A 15,910-nucleotide genomic window follows, 5' to 3' on the forward strand; every position below is an offset into this window, starting at 1 on the left:
TATTCTTGTACATAGGGGCAGTATTATAGTAGCTATATTCTTGTACATAGGAGCAGTATTATAGTAGTTATATTCTTGTACATAGGAGCAGTATTATAGTAGTTATATTCTTGTACATAGGGGGCAGTATTATAGTAGTTATATTCTTGTACATAGGAGAGGTATTATAGTAGTTATATTCTTGCACATAGGGGGCAGTATTCTAGCAGTTCTAGTCTTGTACATAGGGGGCAGTATTATAGTAGTTATATTCTTGTACATAGAGGCAGTATTATAGTAGTTATATTCTTGTACATAGGGGCAGTATTATAGTAGTTATATTGTTGTACATAGGGGGCAGTATTATAGTAGTTATATTCTTGTACATAGGGACAGTATTATAGTAGCTATATTCTTGTACATAGGGGGCAGTATTATAGTAGTTATATTCTTGTACATAGGAGCAGTATTATACTAGTCATATTCTTGTACATAGGGGGCAGTATTATAGTAGTTATATTCTTGTACATAGGGGGCAGTATTATAGTAGTTATATTCTTGTACATAGGAGCAGTATTATACTAGTTATATTCTTGCACATAGGGGGCAGTATTCTAGCAGTTCTAGTCTTGTACATAGGGGGCAGTATTATAGTAGTTATATTCTTGTACATAGGGGGAAGTATTATAGTAGTTATATTCTTGTACATAGAGGCAGTATTATAGTAGTTATATTCTTGTACATAGGGGGCAGTATTATAGTAGTTATATCCTTGTACATAGGGGCAGTATTATAGTAGTTATATTGTTGTACATAGGAGCAGTATTCTAGCAGTTATATTCTTGTACATAGAGGACAGTATTATAGTAGTTATATTCTTGTACATAGGAGAGGTATTATAGTAGTTATATTCTTGTACATAGGAGAGGTATTATAGTAGTTATATTCTTGCACATAGGGGGCAGTATTCTAGCAGTTCTAGTCTTGTACATAGGGGGCAGTATTATAGTAGTTATATTCTTGTACATAGAGGCAGTATTATAGTAGTTATATTCTTGTACATAGGGGCAGTATTATAGTAGTTATATTGTTGTACATAGGGGGCAGTATTATAGTAGTTATATTCTTGTACATAGGGACAGTATTATAGTAGCTATATTCTTGTACATAGGGGGCAGTATTATAGTAGTTATATTCTTGTACATAGGAGCAGTATTATACTAGTCATATTCTTGTACATAGGGGGCAGTATTATAGTAGTTATATTCTTGTACATAGGGGGCAGTATTATAGTAGTTATATTCTTGTACATAGGAGCAGTATTATACTAGTTATATTCTTGCACATAGGGGGCAGTATTCTAGCAGTTCTAGTCTTGTACATAGGGGGCAGTATTATAGTAGTTATATTCTTGTACATAGGGGGCAGTATTATAGTAGTTATATTCTTGTACATAGAGGCAGTATTATAGTAGTTATATTCTTGTACATAGGGGGCAGTATTATAGTAGTTATATCCTTGTACATAGGGGCAGTATTATAGTAGTTATATTGTTGTACATAGGGGGCAGTATTATAGTAGTTATATTCTTGTACATAGGGACAGTATTATAGTAGCTATATTCTTGTACATAGGGGGCAGTATTATAGTAGTTATATTCTTGTACATATGAGCAGTATTATACTAGTCATATTCTTGTACATAGGGGGCAGTATTATAGTAGTTATATTCTTGTACATAGGGGGCAGTATTATAGTAGTTATATTCTTGTACATAGGAGCAGTATTATACTAGTTATATTCTTGTACATAGGGGGCAGTATTATAGGAGTTATATTCTTGCACATAGGGGCAGTATTATAGTTGTTATATTCTTGTACATAGGGGCAGTATTATAGTAGTTATATTCTTGTACATAGGGAGCAATATTATAGTAGTTATATTCTTGTATATAGGGCAGTATTATAGTAGTTATATTCTTGTACATAGGAGGCAGTATTATAGTAGTTATATTCTTATACATAGGGGGCAGTATTATAGTAGTTATATTCTTGTACATAGGAGCAGTATTATACTAGTCATATCCTTGTACATAGGGGGCAGTATTATAGTAGTTATATTCTTGTACATAGGGGGCAGTATTATAGTAGTTATATTCTTGTACATAGGAGCAGCATTATACTAGTTATATTCTTGTACATAGGGGGCAGTATTATAGGAGTTATATTCTTGTACATAGGGGCAGTATTATAGTTGTTATATTCTTGTACATAGGGGCAGTATTATAGTAGTTATATTCTTGTACATAGGGAGCAATATTATAGTAGTTATATTCTTGTATATAGGGCAGTATTATAGTAGTTATATTTTTGTACATAGGAGGCAGTATTATAGTAGTTATATTCTTGTACATAGGAGCTGTATTATATTAGCTATATTCTTGTACATAGGAAGCAGTATTATAGTAGTTATATTCTTGTACATAGGAACTGTATTATAGTAGTTATATTCTTGTACATAGGGGGCAGTATTCTAGCAGTTATATGCTTGTACATAGGGGGCAGTATTATAGTAGTTATATTCTTGTACATAGGGGCAGTATTATAGTAGCTATATTTTTGTACATAGGAGAAGTATTATAGTAGTTATATTCTTGTACATAGGAGCAGTATTATAGTAGTTATATTCTTGTACATAGGGGGCAGTATTATAGTAGTTATATTCTTGTACATAGGAGCAGTATTATAGTAGTTATATTATTGTACATAGGAGCAGTATTATAGTAATAAGATTCTTGTACATAGGGAGCAATATTATAGTAGTTATATTCTTGTATATAGGGCAGTATTATAGTAGTTATATTCTTGAACATAGGGAGCAATATTATAGTAGTTATATTCTTGTATATAGGGCAGTATTATAGTAGTTATATTCTTGTACATAGGAGCTGTATTATAGTAGTTATAATTTTGTACATAGGAGGCAGTATTATAGTAGTTATATTCTTGTACATAGGAACTGTATTATAGTAGTTATATTCTTGTACATAGAGGGCGGTATTCTAGCAGTTATATTCTTGTACATAGGGGGCAGTATTATAGTAATTATATTCTTGTACATAGGAGCAGTATCATAGTAGTTATATTCTTGTACATAGGGGCAGTATTATAGTAGTTATATTCTTGTACATAGGAGGCAGTATTATAGTAGTTATATTCATATACATAGGGGGCAGTATTATAGTAGTTATATTCTTGTACATAGGAGCAGTATTATACTAGTCATATCCTTGTACATAGGGGGCAGTATTATAGTAGTTATATTCTTGTACATAGGGGGCAGTATTATAGTAGTTATACTCTTGTACATAGGAGCAGCATTATACTAGTTATATTCTTGTACATAGGGGGCAGTATTATAGGAGTTATATTCTTGTACATAGGGGCAGTATTATAGTTGTTATATTCTTGTACATAGGAGCAGTATTATAGTAGTTATATTCTTGTACATAGGAGCTGTATTATAGTAGCTATATTCTTGTACATAGGAAGCAGTATTATAGTAGTTATATTCTTGTACATAGAAACTGTATTATAGTAGTTATATTCTTGTACATAGGGGGCAGTATTCTAGCAGTTATATGCTTGTACATAGGGGGCAGTATTATAGTAGTTATATTCTTGTACATAGGGGCAGTATTATAGTAGCTATATTCTTGTACATAGGAGAAGTATTATAGTAGTTATATTCTTGTACATAGGAGCAGTATTATAGTAGTTATATTCTTGTAAATAGGGGGCAGTATTATAGTAGTTATATTCTTGTACATAGGAGCAGTATTATAGTAATTAGATTCTTGTACATAGGGAGCAATATTATAGTAGTTATATTCTTGTATATAGGGCAGTATTATAGTAGTTATATTCTTCAACATAGGGAGCAATATTATAGTAGTTATATTCTTGTATATAGGGCAGTATTATAGTAGTTATATTCTTGTACATAGGAGCTGTATTATAGTAGTTATAATTTTGTACATAGGAGGCAGTATTATAGTAGTTATATTCTTGTACATAGGAACTGTATTATAGTAGTTATATTCTTGTACATAGAGGGCAGTATTCTAGCAGTTATATTCTTGTACATAGGGGGCAGTATTATAGTAATTATATTCTTGTACATAGGAGCAGTATCATAGTAGTTATATTCTTGTACATAGGGGCAGTATTATAGTAGTTATATTCTTGTACATAGGAGGCAGTATTATAGTAGTTATATTCATATACATAGGGGGCAGTATTATAGTAGTTATATTCTTGTACATAGGAGCAGTATTATACTAGTCATATCCTTGTACATAGGGGGCAGTATTATAGTAGTTATATTCTTGTACATAGGGGGCAGTATTATAGTAGTTATACTCTTGTACATAGGAGCAGCATTATACTAGTTATATTCTTGTACATAGGGGGCAGTATTATAGGAGTTATATTCTTGTACATAGGGGCAGTATTATAGTTGTTATATTCTTGTACATAGGAGCAGTATTATAGTAGTTATATTCTTGTACATAGGAGCTGTATTATAGTAGCTATATTCTTGTACATAGGAAGCAGTATTATAGTAGTTATATTCTTGTACATAGAAACTGTATTATAGTAGTTATATTCTTGTACATAGGGGGCAGTATTCTAGCAGTTATATGCTTGTACATAGGGGGCAGTATTATAGTAGTTATATTCTTGTACATAGGGGCAGTATTATAGTAGCTATATTCTTGTACATAGGAGAAGTATTATAGTAGTTATATTCTTGTACATAGGAGCAGTATTATAGTAGTTATATTCTTGTACATAGGGGGCAGTATTATAGTAGTTATATTCTTGTACATAGGAGCAGTATTATAGTAATTAGATTCTTGTACATAGGGAGCAATATTATAGTAGTTATATTCTTGTATATAGGGCAGTATTATAGTAGTTATATTCTTGAACATAGGGAGCAATATTATAGTAGTTATATTCTTGTATATAGGGCAGTATTATAGTAGTTATATTCTTGTACATAGGAGCTGTATTATAGTAGTTATAATTTTGTACATAGGAGGCAGTATTATAGTAGTTATATTCTTGTACATAGGAACTGTATTATAGTAGTTATATTCTTGTACATAGAGGGCAGTATTCTAGCAGTTATATTCTTGTACATAGGGGGCAGTATTATAGTAATTATATTCTTGTACATAGGAGCAGTATCATAGTAGTTATATTCTTGTACATAGGGGCAGTATTATAGTAGTTATATTCTTGTACATAGGAGGCAGTATTATAGTAGTTATATTCATATACATAGGGGGCAGTATTATAGTAGTTATATTCTTGTACATAGGGGGCAGTATTATAGTAGTTATATTCTTGTACATAGGGGGCAGTATTATAGTAGTTATATTCTTGTACATAGGAGCAGTATTATAGTAGTTATATTATTGTACATAGGAGCAGTATTATAGTAATTAGATTCTTGTACATAGGGAGCAATATTATAGTAGTTATATTCTTGTATATAGGGCCGTATTATAGTAGTTATATTCTTGAACATAGGGAGCAATATTATAGTAGTTATATTCTTGTATATAGGGTAGTATTATAGTAGTTATATTCTTGTACATAGGAGCTGTATTATAGTAGTTATATTCTTGTACATAGGGGAGCAGTATTATAGTAGTTATATTCTTGTACATAGGTAACAGTATTATAGTAGTTATATTCTTGTACATAGGGGGCAGTATTATAGTAGTTATATTTTTGTACATAGTGCAATAATTTGCTTTTACGTATTGAATTTTTTTTTTTTTTTTTAAAACTAGGATGTTTCTGTGAACCATATTAATGAAATTGTTTACTGTCAATTTTGAGTGTAGTTTTCCTTTAATAACTGGTTGTTGGGGGGTCTGGGGTGTGGAATAGATTATAATACACAGTTTTCTTCTCCCGATCTGTAGTGGCACGTGTATAATTAATATGTCATTTTACCTGATTATGAAATTCTTTGTACATGATCTGAGCCGCAGGTGGTTACAATTGTGTAGTATGAATGACAACCGCACTGCGGTTAAGTGATGGTTGAGAGGAGGGGGAGGGGCTAAAAGCGACGACCGCTGCTGAGCACAGAATGTACTGTGGTGATGTGATCCAGTAATAATAAGTGCACGGATTGTGTATCTATAAGGTTCCGATTGCTCGAAAGCATTGCAACGTCCATTCAGTCCGCAACAGAGCGAATGGGTGACCAGTGCATTATTGGGTAGTGGCAGAGCCAGCACATCTTCAGTGGCGGATCGTTTTTCAATCACTTTTGTGAGGCAGGAATAATTTAACTTTTCCGCAGTCCACAGAAGGGGGCAGTAGTGAGCAGAAAAAAAACTGCTGCAGGAGTAAAGAAGGTTACATCTGTGCTCCAGGAGGACGAAGTAGAATTACTCATAAAATGTTGTCGCCATATAACTAAGCAAGGATCCTGGCAGCAGTACTGTCTACATCAGCCATAAGTGGAGTTGTCCTTTAAGCTGTTAAACACTCTTTACAGCATCACAGCAACGTGTGTGTGTGTGTGTGGGAACAAGTCACAAGAGACCAATAACAGCTCCATTTACAGTCATCAGCAGATTGTCACCCCCCACCCCCCAGAATCTTGTTTAGTCCCTGGAGCTCAATAGTGTTTGAATTGCTAATTATATTCGATTTCATTTAAAGTGGCACAACAGATTACAAGGCTCCAAAAATGTGAAAATTCACTAATAATTGTAGTCTGTATTATACCCCAGAGCTGCACTCACTATTCTGCTGGTGCAGTCACTGTGGACATACATTACATTACTGATCCTGTACTGATCCTGAGTTACATCCTGCATTATACTCCAGAGCTGCACTCACTATTCTGCTGGTGCAGTCACTGTGTACATACATTACTGATCCTGTACTGATCCTGAGTTACATCCTGTATTATACTCCAGAGCTGCACTCACTATTCTGCTGGTGCAGTCACTGTGTACATACATTACATTACTTATCCTGTACTGATCCTGAGTTACCTCCTGTATTATACTCCACAGCTGCACTCACTATTCTGCTGGTGCAGTTACTGTGTCTATACATTACATTACTTATCCTGTACTGATACTGAGTTACCTCCTGTATTATACTCCAGAGCTGCACTCACTATTCTGCTGGTGCAGTCACTGTGTACATAGATTACATTACTGATCCTCAGTAACATCCTGTATTATACTCCAGAGCTACACTCACTATTCTGCTGGTGCAGTCACTGTGTACATACATTACATTACTTATCCTGTACTGATCCTGTGTTACATCCTGTATTATATACTCCAGAGCTGGACTCACTATTCTGCTGGTGCAGTCACTGTGTACATGCATTACATTACTGATCCTGCACTGATACTGAGTTCCATCCTGTATTATACCCCAGAGCTACACTGACTATTCTGCTGGTGCAGTCATTGTGCACATATATTACATTACTTATCCTGTACTGATCCTGAGTTACATCCTGTATTATACTCCAGAGCTGCACTCACTATTCTGCTGGTGCAGTCACTGTGTACATAGATTACATTACTGATCCTCAGTAACATCCTGTATTATACTCCAGAGCTACACTCACTATTCTGCTGGTGCAGTCACTGTGTACATACATTACATTACTTATCCTGTACTGATCCTGTGTTACATCCTGTATTATATACTCCAGAGCTGGACTCACTATTCTGCTGGTGCAGTCACTGTGTACATACATTACATTACTGATCCTGCACCGATCCTGAGTTACATCCTGTATTATACTCCAGAGCTGCACTCACTATTCCGCTGGTGTAGTCACTGTGGACATACATTACATTACTGATCCTGTACTGATCCTGAGTTACCTCCTGTATTATACTCCAGAGCTGCACTCACTATTCTGCTGGCGCAGTCACTGTGTACATACATTACATTACTGATCCTGTACTGATCCTGAGTTACATCCGGTATTATACCCCAGGAGCTGCACTCACTATTCTGCTGGTGCAGTCACTGTGTACATACATTACATTACTTATCCTGTACTGATCCTGAGTTACCTCCTGTATTATACTCCAGAGCTGCACTCACTATTCCGCTGGTGTAGTCACTGTGGACATACATTACATTACTGATCCTGTACTGATCCTGAGTTACCTCCTGTATTATACTCCAGAGCTGCACTCACTATTCTGCTGGCGCAGTCACTGTGTACATACATTACATTACTGATCCTGTACTGATCCTGAGTTACATCCTGTATTATACTCCAGAGCTGCACTCACTATTCTGCTGGTGCAGTCACTGTGTACATACATTACATTACTGATCCTGTACTGATCCTGAGTTACCTCCTGTATTATTCTCCAGAGCTGCACTCACTATTCTGCTGGTGCAGTCACTGTGTACATACATTACACTACTGATCCTGCACCGATCCTGAGTTACATCCTGTATTATACTCCAGAGCTGCACTCACTATTCTGCTGGTGCAGTCACTGTGTACATACATTACATTGCTGATCCTGTGTTACATCCTGTATTATACTCCAGAGCTTCACTCATGTGTCACTTCAAACAGGGTGTCACATGTTAAGGAGCTGAAACTCCTAAACCCTTCATCCAATTTTAATGTGGATACCCTCAAGTGAAAGCTGAAAGTCTGAACTTCAACTGCATCTGAATTGTTTTGTTTAAAATTCATTGTGGTAATGTCTAGAACCAAAATTAGAAAAATGTAGTCTCTGTCCAAATATATATGGACCTAACTGTATTTTGAGCTCCAGAGCTGATGTACAGAATGGGAGAACTGAAGTAAGGACTGACAGCGAGTGACCTAGAAGATTAGGAGGATGATGTAGTAGTAATCCCTAGTTATGCAGCACTCGGGGCATGTGGGCAGCTGTGTGAATTTCCCGATATGCACAGTAATTGAGGCTGCCAATCTTGAAAAGTGGGCAGAGTCCTAGATAAGCTCTCATTTGCTGACAGGGCAGAGTGGCACAATGGCGCTTCTCTGGCCGGGTTCCTGCGTTATATGTGCCATGGGCAGAACATGTGTGTTATAATTGCAGACAAATGATGGCTCCTGCGCCATCAGTGACTAGGACAGGCCCTGATCCGGCCTCAGCCTGTACCTGCGTGCCCGCATCCCTCCACCAAATTCATTGTCCTGATTTTCCCCGGCGGCTCCAGCTGAGCCATCTGATTGTAATGTTGAGAATGAATGTGATTTACGGGTTTAATCTCTCACTGTAATCTCCTGGGCTCCATTGCCACCGTCTCCGCATTACCACCTTTTATTTTCTATGTTTTTCTCTCTGGAAGGAGTCACTTTCAGATGTTCCACCCTGTAGGTTGTCAGCAAGCTGAGCAGACGCCGTGTAAAAATATACAAAACCCCTCCCCAACCTTTATTATATCCTACATTTATAACTCACTTTGCCCACCGCCTGCTGCCCTGGATTATAATGCAAATATTTGCTTTCAGGAAGATGAGGGTAAATGGCGCGTAATGGCCCGTACTGCAGGTGGTACCTGGCTGTATCACCCTCCACGCGAATCGCTGGTGCGTGTATATGACTGAGCACAATACAATGAGAGACCCCCATCATTTCTAGGGATAACACATGGGTTGAATAATTGTACAGCTTGACTGCAAGCTGCAATGCAACCTCTGACCAGTAGGTGGCGAAGTTGTGTCACACATCAGCCCCTGCAGCTGCAGACATGCATAATCGCTCTTTAGGGACCCGTCAGATAGAGACCTTTGTCCCTGATTTGGAAAGGTCTTGGCTGATTCCTACCAGCGGCGGTAAACTTATACATGTTCACAAACTTCTTGTATTTTTTTTTAAGCGATTGACCACCTATAATTCTGGAAGCGACAAAAGTGATGGTTGAAGTGCTCTGTGGGGGGCGATCGGTGTCGCACTGGTAATTCACACTTCAGCTCTAACTTAATCTCACCAAGCACAATCTGATTTGTGTCAATCATATAAATGTAGCATCAAAACAAGGAAAAAAGAAGCCGAATGGAAACAGTCAGACGGGAACTGGCAGAGTATAATCCCAGGAACCAGACGAGAGCCGCGGAAACAACACCCAACACAGCGACCGATTCATCATTGCTATGACTAAAGATACCACCTGTATCCGGAACTCATCAGATTGGAACCACTCCTGTCCATGTTTGTTCTGTTTGTACTTTTAATGGAAGAATAAAGTTCATCTTTTACTCCCCTGAGTGCTGGACACCTCCTCATTTGCTGCAGTATTATAGTAGTTATATTCTTGTACATAGGGGCAGTATTATAGTAGTTATATTCTTGTACATAGCAGGCAGTATTATAGCAGTTATATTCTTCTACATAGGAGCAGTATTATAGTAGTTATATTCTTGTACATAGGAGCAGTATTATAGTAGTTATATTCTTGTACACAGGAGCAGTATTATAGTAGTTATATTCTTGTACATAGGGGGCAGCATTATAGTAGTTATATTCTTGTTCATAGGGGCAGTATTATAGTAGTTATATTCTTGTACATAGAAGGCAGTATTATAGTAGATATATTCTTGTACATAGGAGCAGTATTATAGCCGTTATATTCTTGTGCATAGGGGCAGTATTATAGTAGTTATATTCTTGTACATAGCGGCAGTATTATAGTAGTTATATTCTTGTACATAGGAGCAGTATTATAGTAGTTATATTCTTGTACATAGTGGCAGTATTATAGTAGTTATATTCTTGTACATAAGGGCAGTATTAGAGTAGTTATACTCTTGTACATAGGGAGCAGTATTATAGTAGTTATATTCTTGTACATAGCGGCAGTATTATAGTAGTTATATTCTTGTACATAAGGGCAGTATTAGAGTAGTTATACTCTTGTACATAGGGAGCAGTATTATAGTAGTTATATTCTTGTACATAGCGGCAGTATTATAGTAGTTATATTCTTGTACATAGGGGGCAGCATTATAGTAGTTATATTCTTGTACATAAGGGCAGTATTACAGTAGTTATATTCTTGTACATAGCAGCAGTATTATAGTAGTTATATTCTTGTACATAAGGGCAGTATTATAGTAGTTACACTCTTGTACATAGGGAGCAGTATTATAGTAGTTATATTCTTGTACATAGGAGGCAGTATTATAGTAGTTATATTCTTGTACATAGGAGCAGTATTATAGTAGTTATATTCTTGTACATAAGGGCAGTATTATAGTAGTTATACTCTTGTACATAGGGGTAGTATTATAGTAGTTATATTATTGTACATAGGGGCAGTATTATAGTAGTTATATTCTTGTACATAGGGAGCAGTATTATAGTAGTTATATTCTTGTACATAGGAGGCAGTATTATAGTAGTTATATTCTTGTACATAGGGGGCAGCATTATAGTAGTTATATTCTTGTACATAAGGGCAGTATTATAGTAGTTATATTCTTGTACATAGGGGCAGTATTACAGTAGTTATATTCTTGTACATAGGAGCAGTATTATAGTAGTTATATTCTTGTACATAGGGAGCAGTATTATAGTAGTTATATTCTTGTACATAGGAGCGGTATTATAGTAGTTATATTCTTGTACATAGGGGTCAGTATTATAGTAGTTAAATTCTTGTACATAGCGGCAGTATTATAGTAGTTATATTCTTGTACATAAGGGCAGTATTATAGTAGTTATACTCTTGTACATAGGGAGCAGTATTATAGTAGTTATATTCTTGTACATAGCGGCAGTATTATAGTAGTTATATTCTTGTACATAGGGGGCAGCATTATAGTAGTTATATTCTTGTACATAAGGGCAGTATTATAGTAGTTATATTCTTGTACATAGGGGCAGTATTACAGTAGTTATATTCTTGTACATAGCGACAGTATTATAGTAGTTATATTCTTGTACATAGGAGGCAGTATTATAGTAGTTATATTCTTGTACATAGGGGGCAGTATTATAGTAGTTATATTCTTGTACATAAGGGCAGTATTATAGTAGTTATATTCTTGTACATAGGGGGCAGTATTATAGTAGTTATATTCTTGTACATAAGGGCAGTATTATAGTAGTTATATTCTTGTACATAGAAGGCAGTATTATAGCAGTTATATTCTTCTACATAGGAGCAGTATTATAGTAGTTATATTCTTGTACATAGGAGCAGTATTATAGTAGTTATATTCTTGTACACAGGAGCAGTATTATAGTAGTTATATTCTTGTACATAGGGGGCAGCATTATAGTAGTTATATTCTTGTTCATAGGGGCAGTATTATAGTAGTTATATTCTTGTACATAGAAGGCAGTATTATAGTAGATATATTCTTGTACATAGGAGCAGTATTATAGCCGTTATATTCTTGTGCATAGGGGCAGTATTATAGTAGTTATATTCTTGTACATAGCGGCAGTATTATAGTAGTTATATTCTTGTACATAGGAGCAGTATTATAGTAGTTATATTCTTGTACATAGCGGCAGTATTATAGTAGTTATATTCTTGTACATAAGGGCAGTATTAGAGTAGTTATACTCTTGTACATAGGGAGCAGTATTATAGTAGTTATATTCTTGTACATAGCGGCAGTATTATAGTAGTTATATTCTTGTACATAAGGGCAGTATTAGAGTAGTTATACTCTTGTACATAGGGAGCAGTATTATAGTAGTTATATTCTTGTACATAGCGGCAGTATTATGGTAGTTATATTCTTGTACATAGGGGGCAGCATTATAGTAGTTATATTCTTGTACATAAGGGCAGTATTACAGTAGTTATATTCTTGTACATAGCAGCAGTATTATAGTAGTTATATTCTTGTACATAAGGGCAGTATTATAGTAGTTACACTCTTGTACATAGGGAGCAGTATTATAGTAGTTATATTCTTGTACATAGGAGGCAGTATTATAGTAGTTATATTCTTGTACATAGGAGCAGTATTATAGTAGTTATATTCTTGTACATAAGGGCAGTATTATAGTAGTTATACTCTTGTACATAGGGGTAGTATTATAGTAGTTATATTATTGTACATAGGGGCAGTATTATAGTAGTTATATTCTTGTACATAGGGAGCAGTATTATAGTAGTTAAATTCTTGTACATAGCGGCAGTATTATAGTAGTTATATTCTTGTACATAAGGGCAGTATTATAGTAGTTATACTCTTGTACATAGGGAGCAGTATTATAGTAGTTATATTCTTGTACATAGCGGCAGTATTATAGTAGTTATATTCTTGTACATAGGGGGCAGCATTATAGTAGTTATATTCTTGTACATAAGGGCAGTATTATAGTAGTTATATTCTTGTACATAGGGGCAGTATTACAGTAGTTATATTCTTGTACATAGCGACAGTATTATAGTAGTTATATTCTTGTACATAGGAGGCAGTATTATAGTAGTTATATTCTTGTACATAGGGGGCAGTATTATAGTAGTTATATTCTTGTACATAAGGGCAGTATTATAGTAGTTATATTCTTGTACATAGGGGGCAGTATTATAGTAGTTATATTCTTGTACATAAGGGCAGTATTATAGTAGTTATATTCTTGTACATAAGGGCAGTATTATAGTAGTTATATTCTTGTACATAGGGGCAGTATTACAGTAGTTATATTCTTGTACATAGGAGCAGCATTATAGTAGTTATATTCTTGCACATAGGGAGCAGTATTATAGTAGTTATATTCTTGTACATAGGGAGCAGTATTAGAGTAGTTATATTCTTGTACATAGGAGCGGTATTATAGTAGTTATATTCTTGTACATACGGGGCAGTATTATAGTAGTTATATTCTTGTACATAGGGGGCAGTATTATAGTAGTTATATTCTTGTACATAGCAGCAGTATTATAGTAGTTATATTCTTGTACATAAGGGCAGTATTATAGTAGTTATACTCTTGTACATAGGGAGCAGTATTATAGTAGTTATATTCTTGTACATAGCGGCAGTATTATAGTAGTTATATTCTTGTACATAGGGGGCAGCATTATAGTAGTTATATTCTTGTACATAAGGGCAGTATTATAGTAGTTATATTCTTGTAAATAGGGGCAGTATTACAGTAGTTATATTCTTGTACATAGCGACAGTATTATAGTAGTTATATTCTTGTACATAAGGGCAATATTATAGTAGTTACACTCTTGTACATAGGGAGCAGTATTATAGTAGTTATATTCTTGTACATAGGGGTCAGTATTATAGTAGTTATATTCTTGTACATAGCGGCAGTATTATAGTAGTTATATTCTTGTACATAAGGGCAGTATTATAGTAGTTATACTCTTGTACATAGGGAGCAGTATTATAGTAGTTATATTCTTGTACATAGCGGCAGTATTATAGTAGTTATATTCTTGTACATAGGGGGCAGCATTATAGTAGTTATATTCTTGTACATAAGGGCAGTATTATAGTAGTTATATTCTTGTACATAGGAGCAGTATTATAGTAGTTATATTCTTGTACATAAGGGCAGTATTATAGTAGTTACAGTCTTGTACATAGGGAGCAGTATTATAGTAGTTATATTCTTGTACATAGGAGGCAGTATTATAGTAGTTATATTCTTGTACATAGGGGGTAGTATTATAGTAGTTATATTCTTGTACATAAGGGCAGTATTATAGTAGTTATATTCTTTTACATAAGGGCAGTATTATAGTAGTTATATTCTTGTACATAGGGGCAGTATTACAGTAGTTATATTCTTGTACATAGGAGCAGCATTATAGTAGTTATATTCTTGCACATAGGGAGCAGTATTATAATAGTTATATTCTTGTACATAGGGAGCAGTATTATAGTAGTTATATTCTTGTACATAGCAGCGGTATTATAGTAGTTATATTCTTGTACATAGGGGGCAGTATTATAGTAGTTATATTCTTGTACATAGGGGGCCGTATTATAGTAGTTATATTCTTGTACATAGGGGTAGTATTATAGTAGTTATATTCTTGTACATAGGAGCGGTATTATAGTAGTTATATTCTTGTACATAGGGGGCAGTATTATAGTAGTTATATTCTTGTACATAGGGGGCAGTATTATAGTAGTTATATTCTTGTACATAAGGGCAGTATTATAGTAGTTATACTCTTGTACATAGGAGCAGTATTATAGTAGTTATATTCTTGTACATAGGGAGCAGTATTATAGTAGTTATATTCTTGTACATAGGAGCGGTATTATAGTAGTTATATTCTTGTACATAGGGGGCAGTATTATAGTAGTTATATTCTTGTACATAGGGGTAGTATTATAGTAGTTATATTCTTGTACATAGGGGCAGTATTATAGTAGTTATATTCTTGTACATAGGGGGCAGTATTATAGTAGTAATATTCTTGTACATAGCGGCAGTATTATAGTAGTTATATTCTTGTACATAAGGGCAGTATTATAGTAGTTATATTCTTGTACATAAGGGCAGTATTATAGTAGTTATATTCTTGTACATAAGGGCAGTATTATAGTAGTTATACTCTTGTACATAGGGAGCAGTATTATAGTAGTTATATTCTTGTACATAGCGGCAGTATTATAGTAGTTATATTCTTGTACATAAGGGCAGTATTATAGTAGTTATATTCTTGTACATAGGGGCAGTATTACAGTAGTTATATTCTTGTACATAGGAGCAGCATTATAGTAGTTATATTCTTGCACATAGGGAGCTGTATTATAGTAGTTATATTCTTGTACATAGGGAGCAGTATTAGAGTAGTTATATTCTTGTACATAGGAGCGGTATTATAGTAGTTATATTCTTGTACATACGGGGCAGTATTATAGTAGTTATATTCTTGTAC

Source organism: Phyllobates terribilis, unplaced genomic scaffold (genome assembly GCF_046119375.1).
Source record: "Phyllobates terribilis strain yellow unplaced genomic scaffold, ASM4611937v1 Scaffold_7__3_contigs__length_470593459, whole genome shotgun sequence".
NCBI classification, from domain to species: domain Eukaryota; kingdom Metazoa; phylum Chordata; class Amphibia; order Anura; family Dendrobatidae; genus Phyllobates; species Phyllobates terribilis.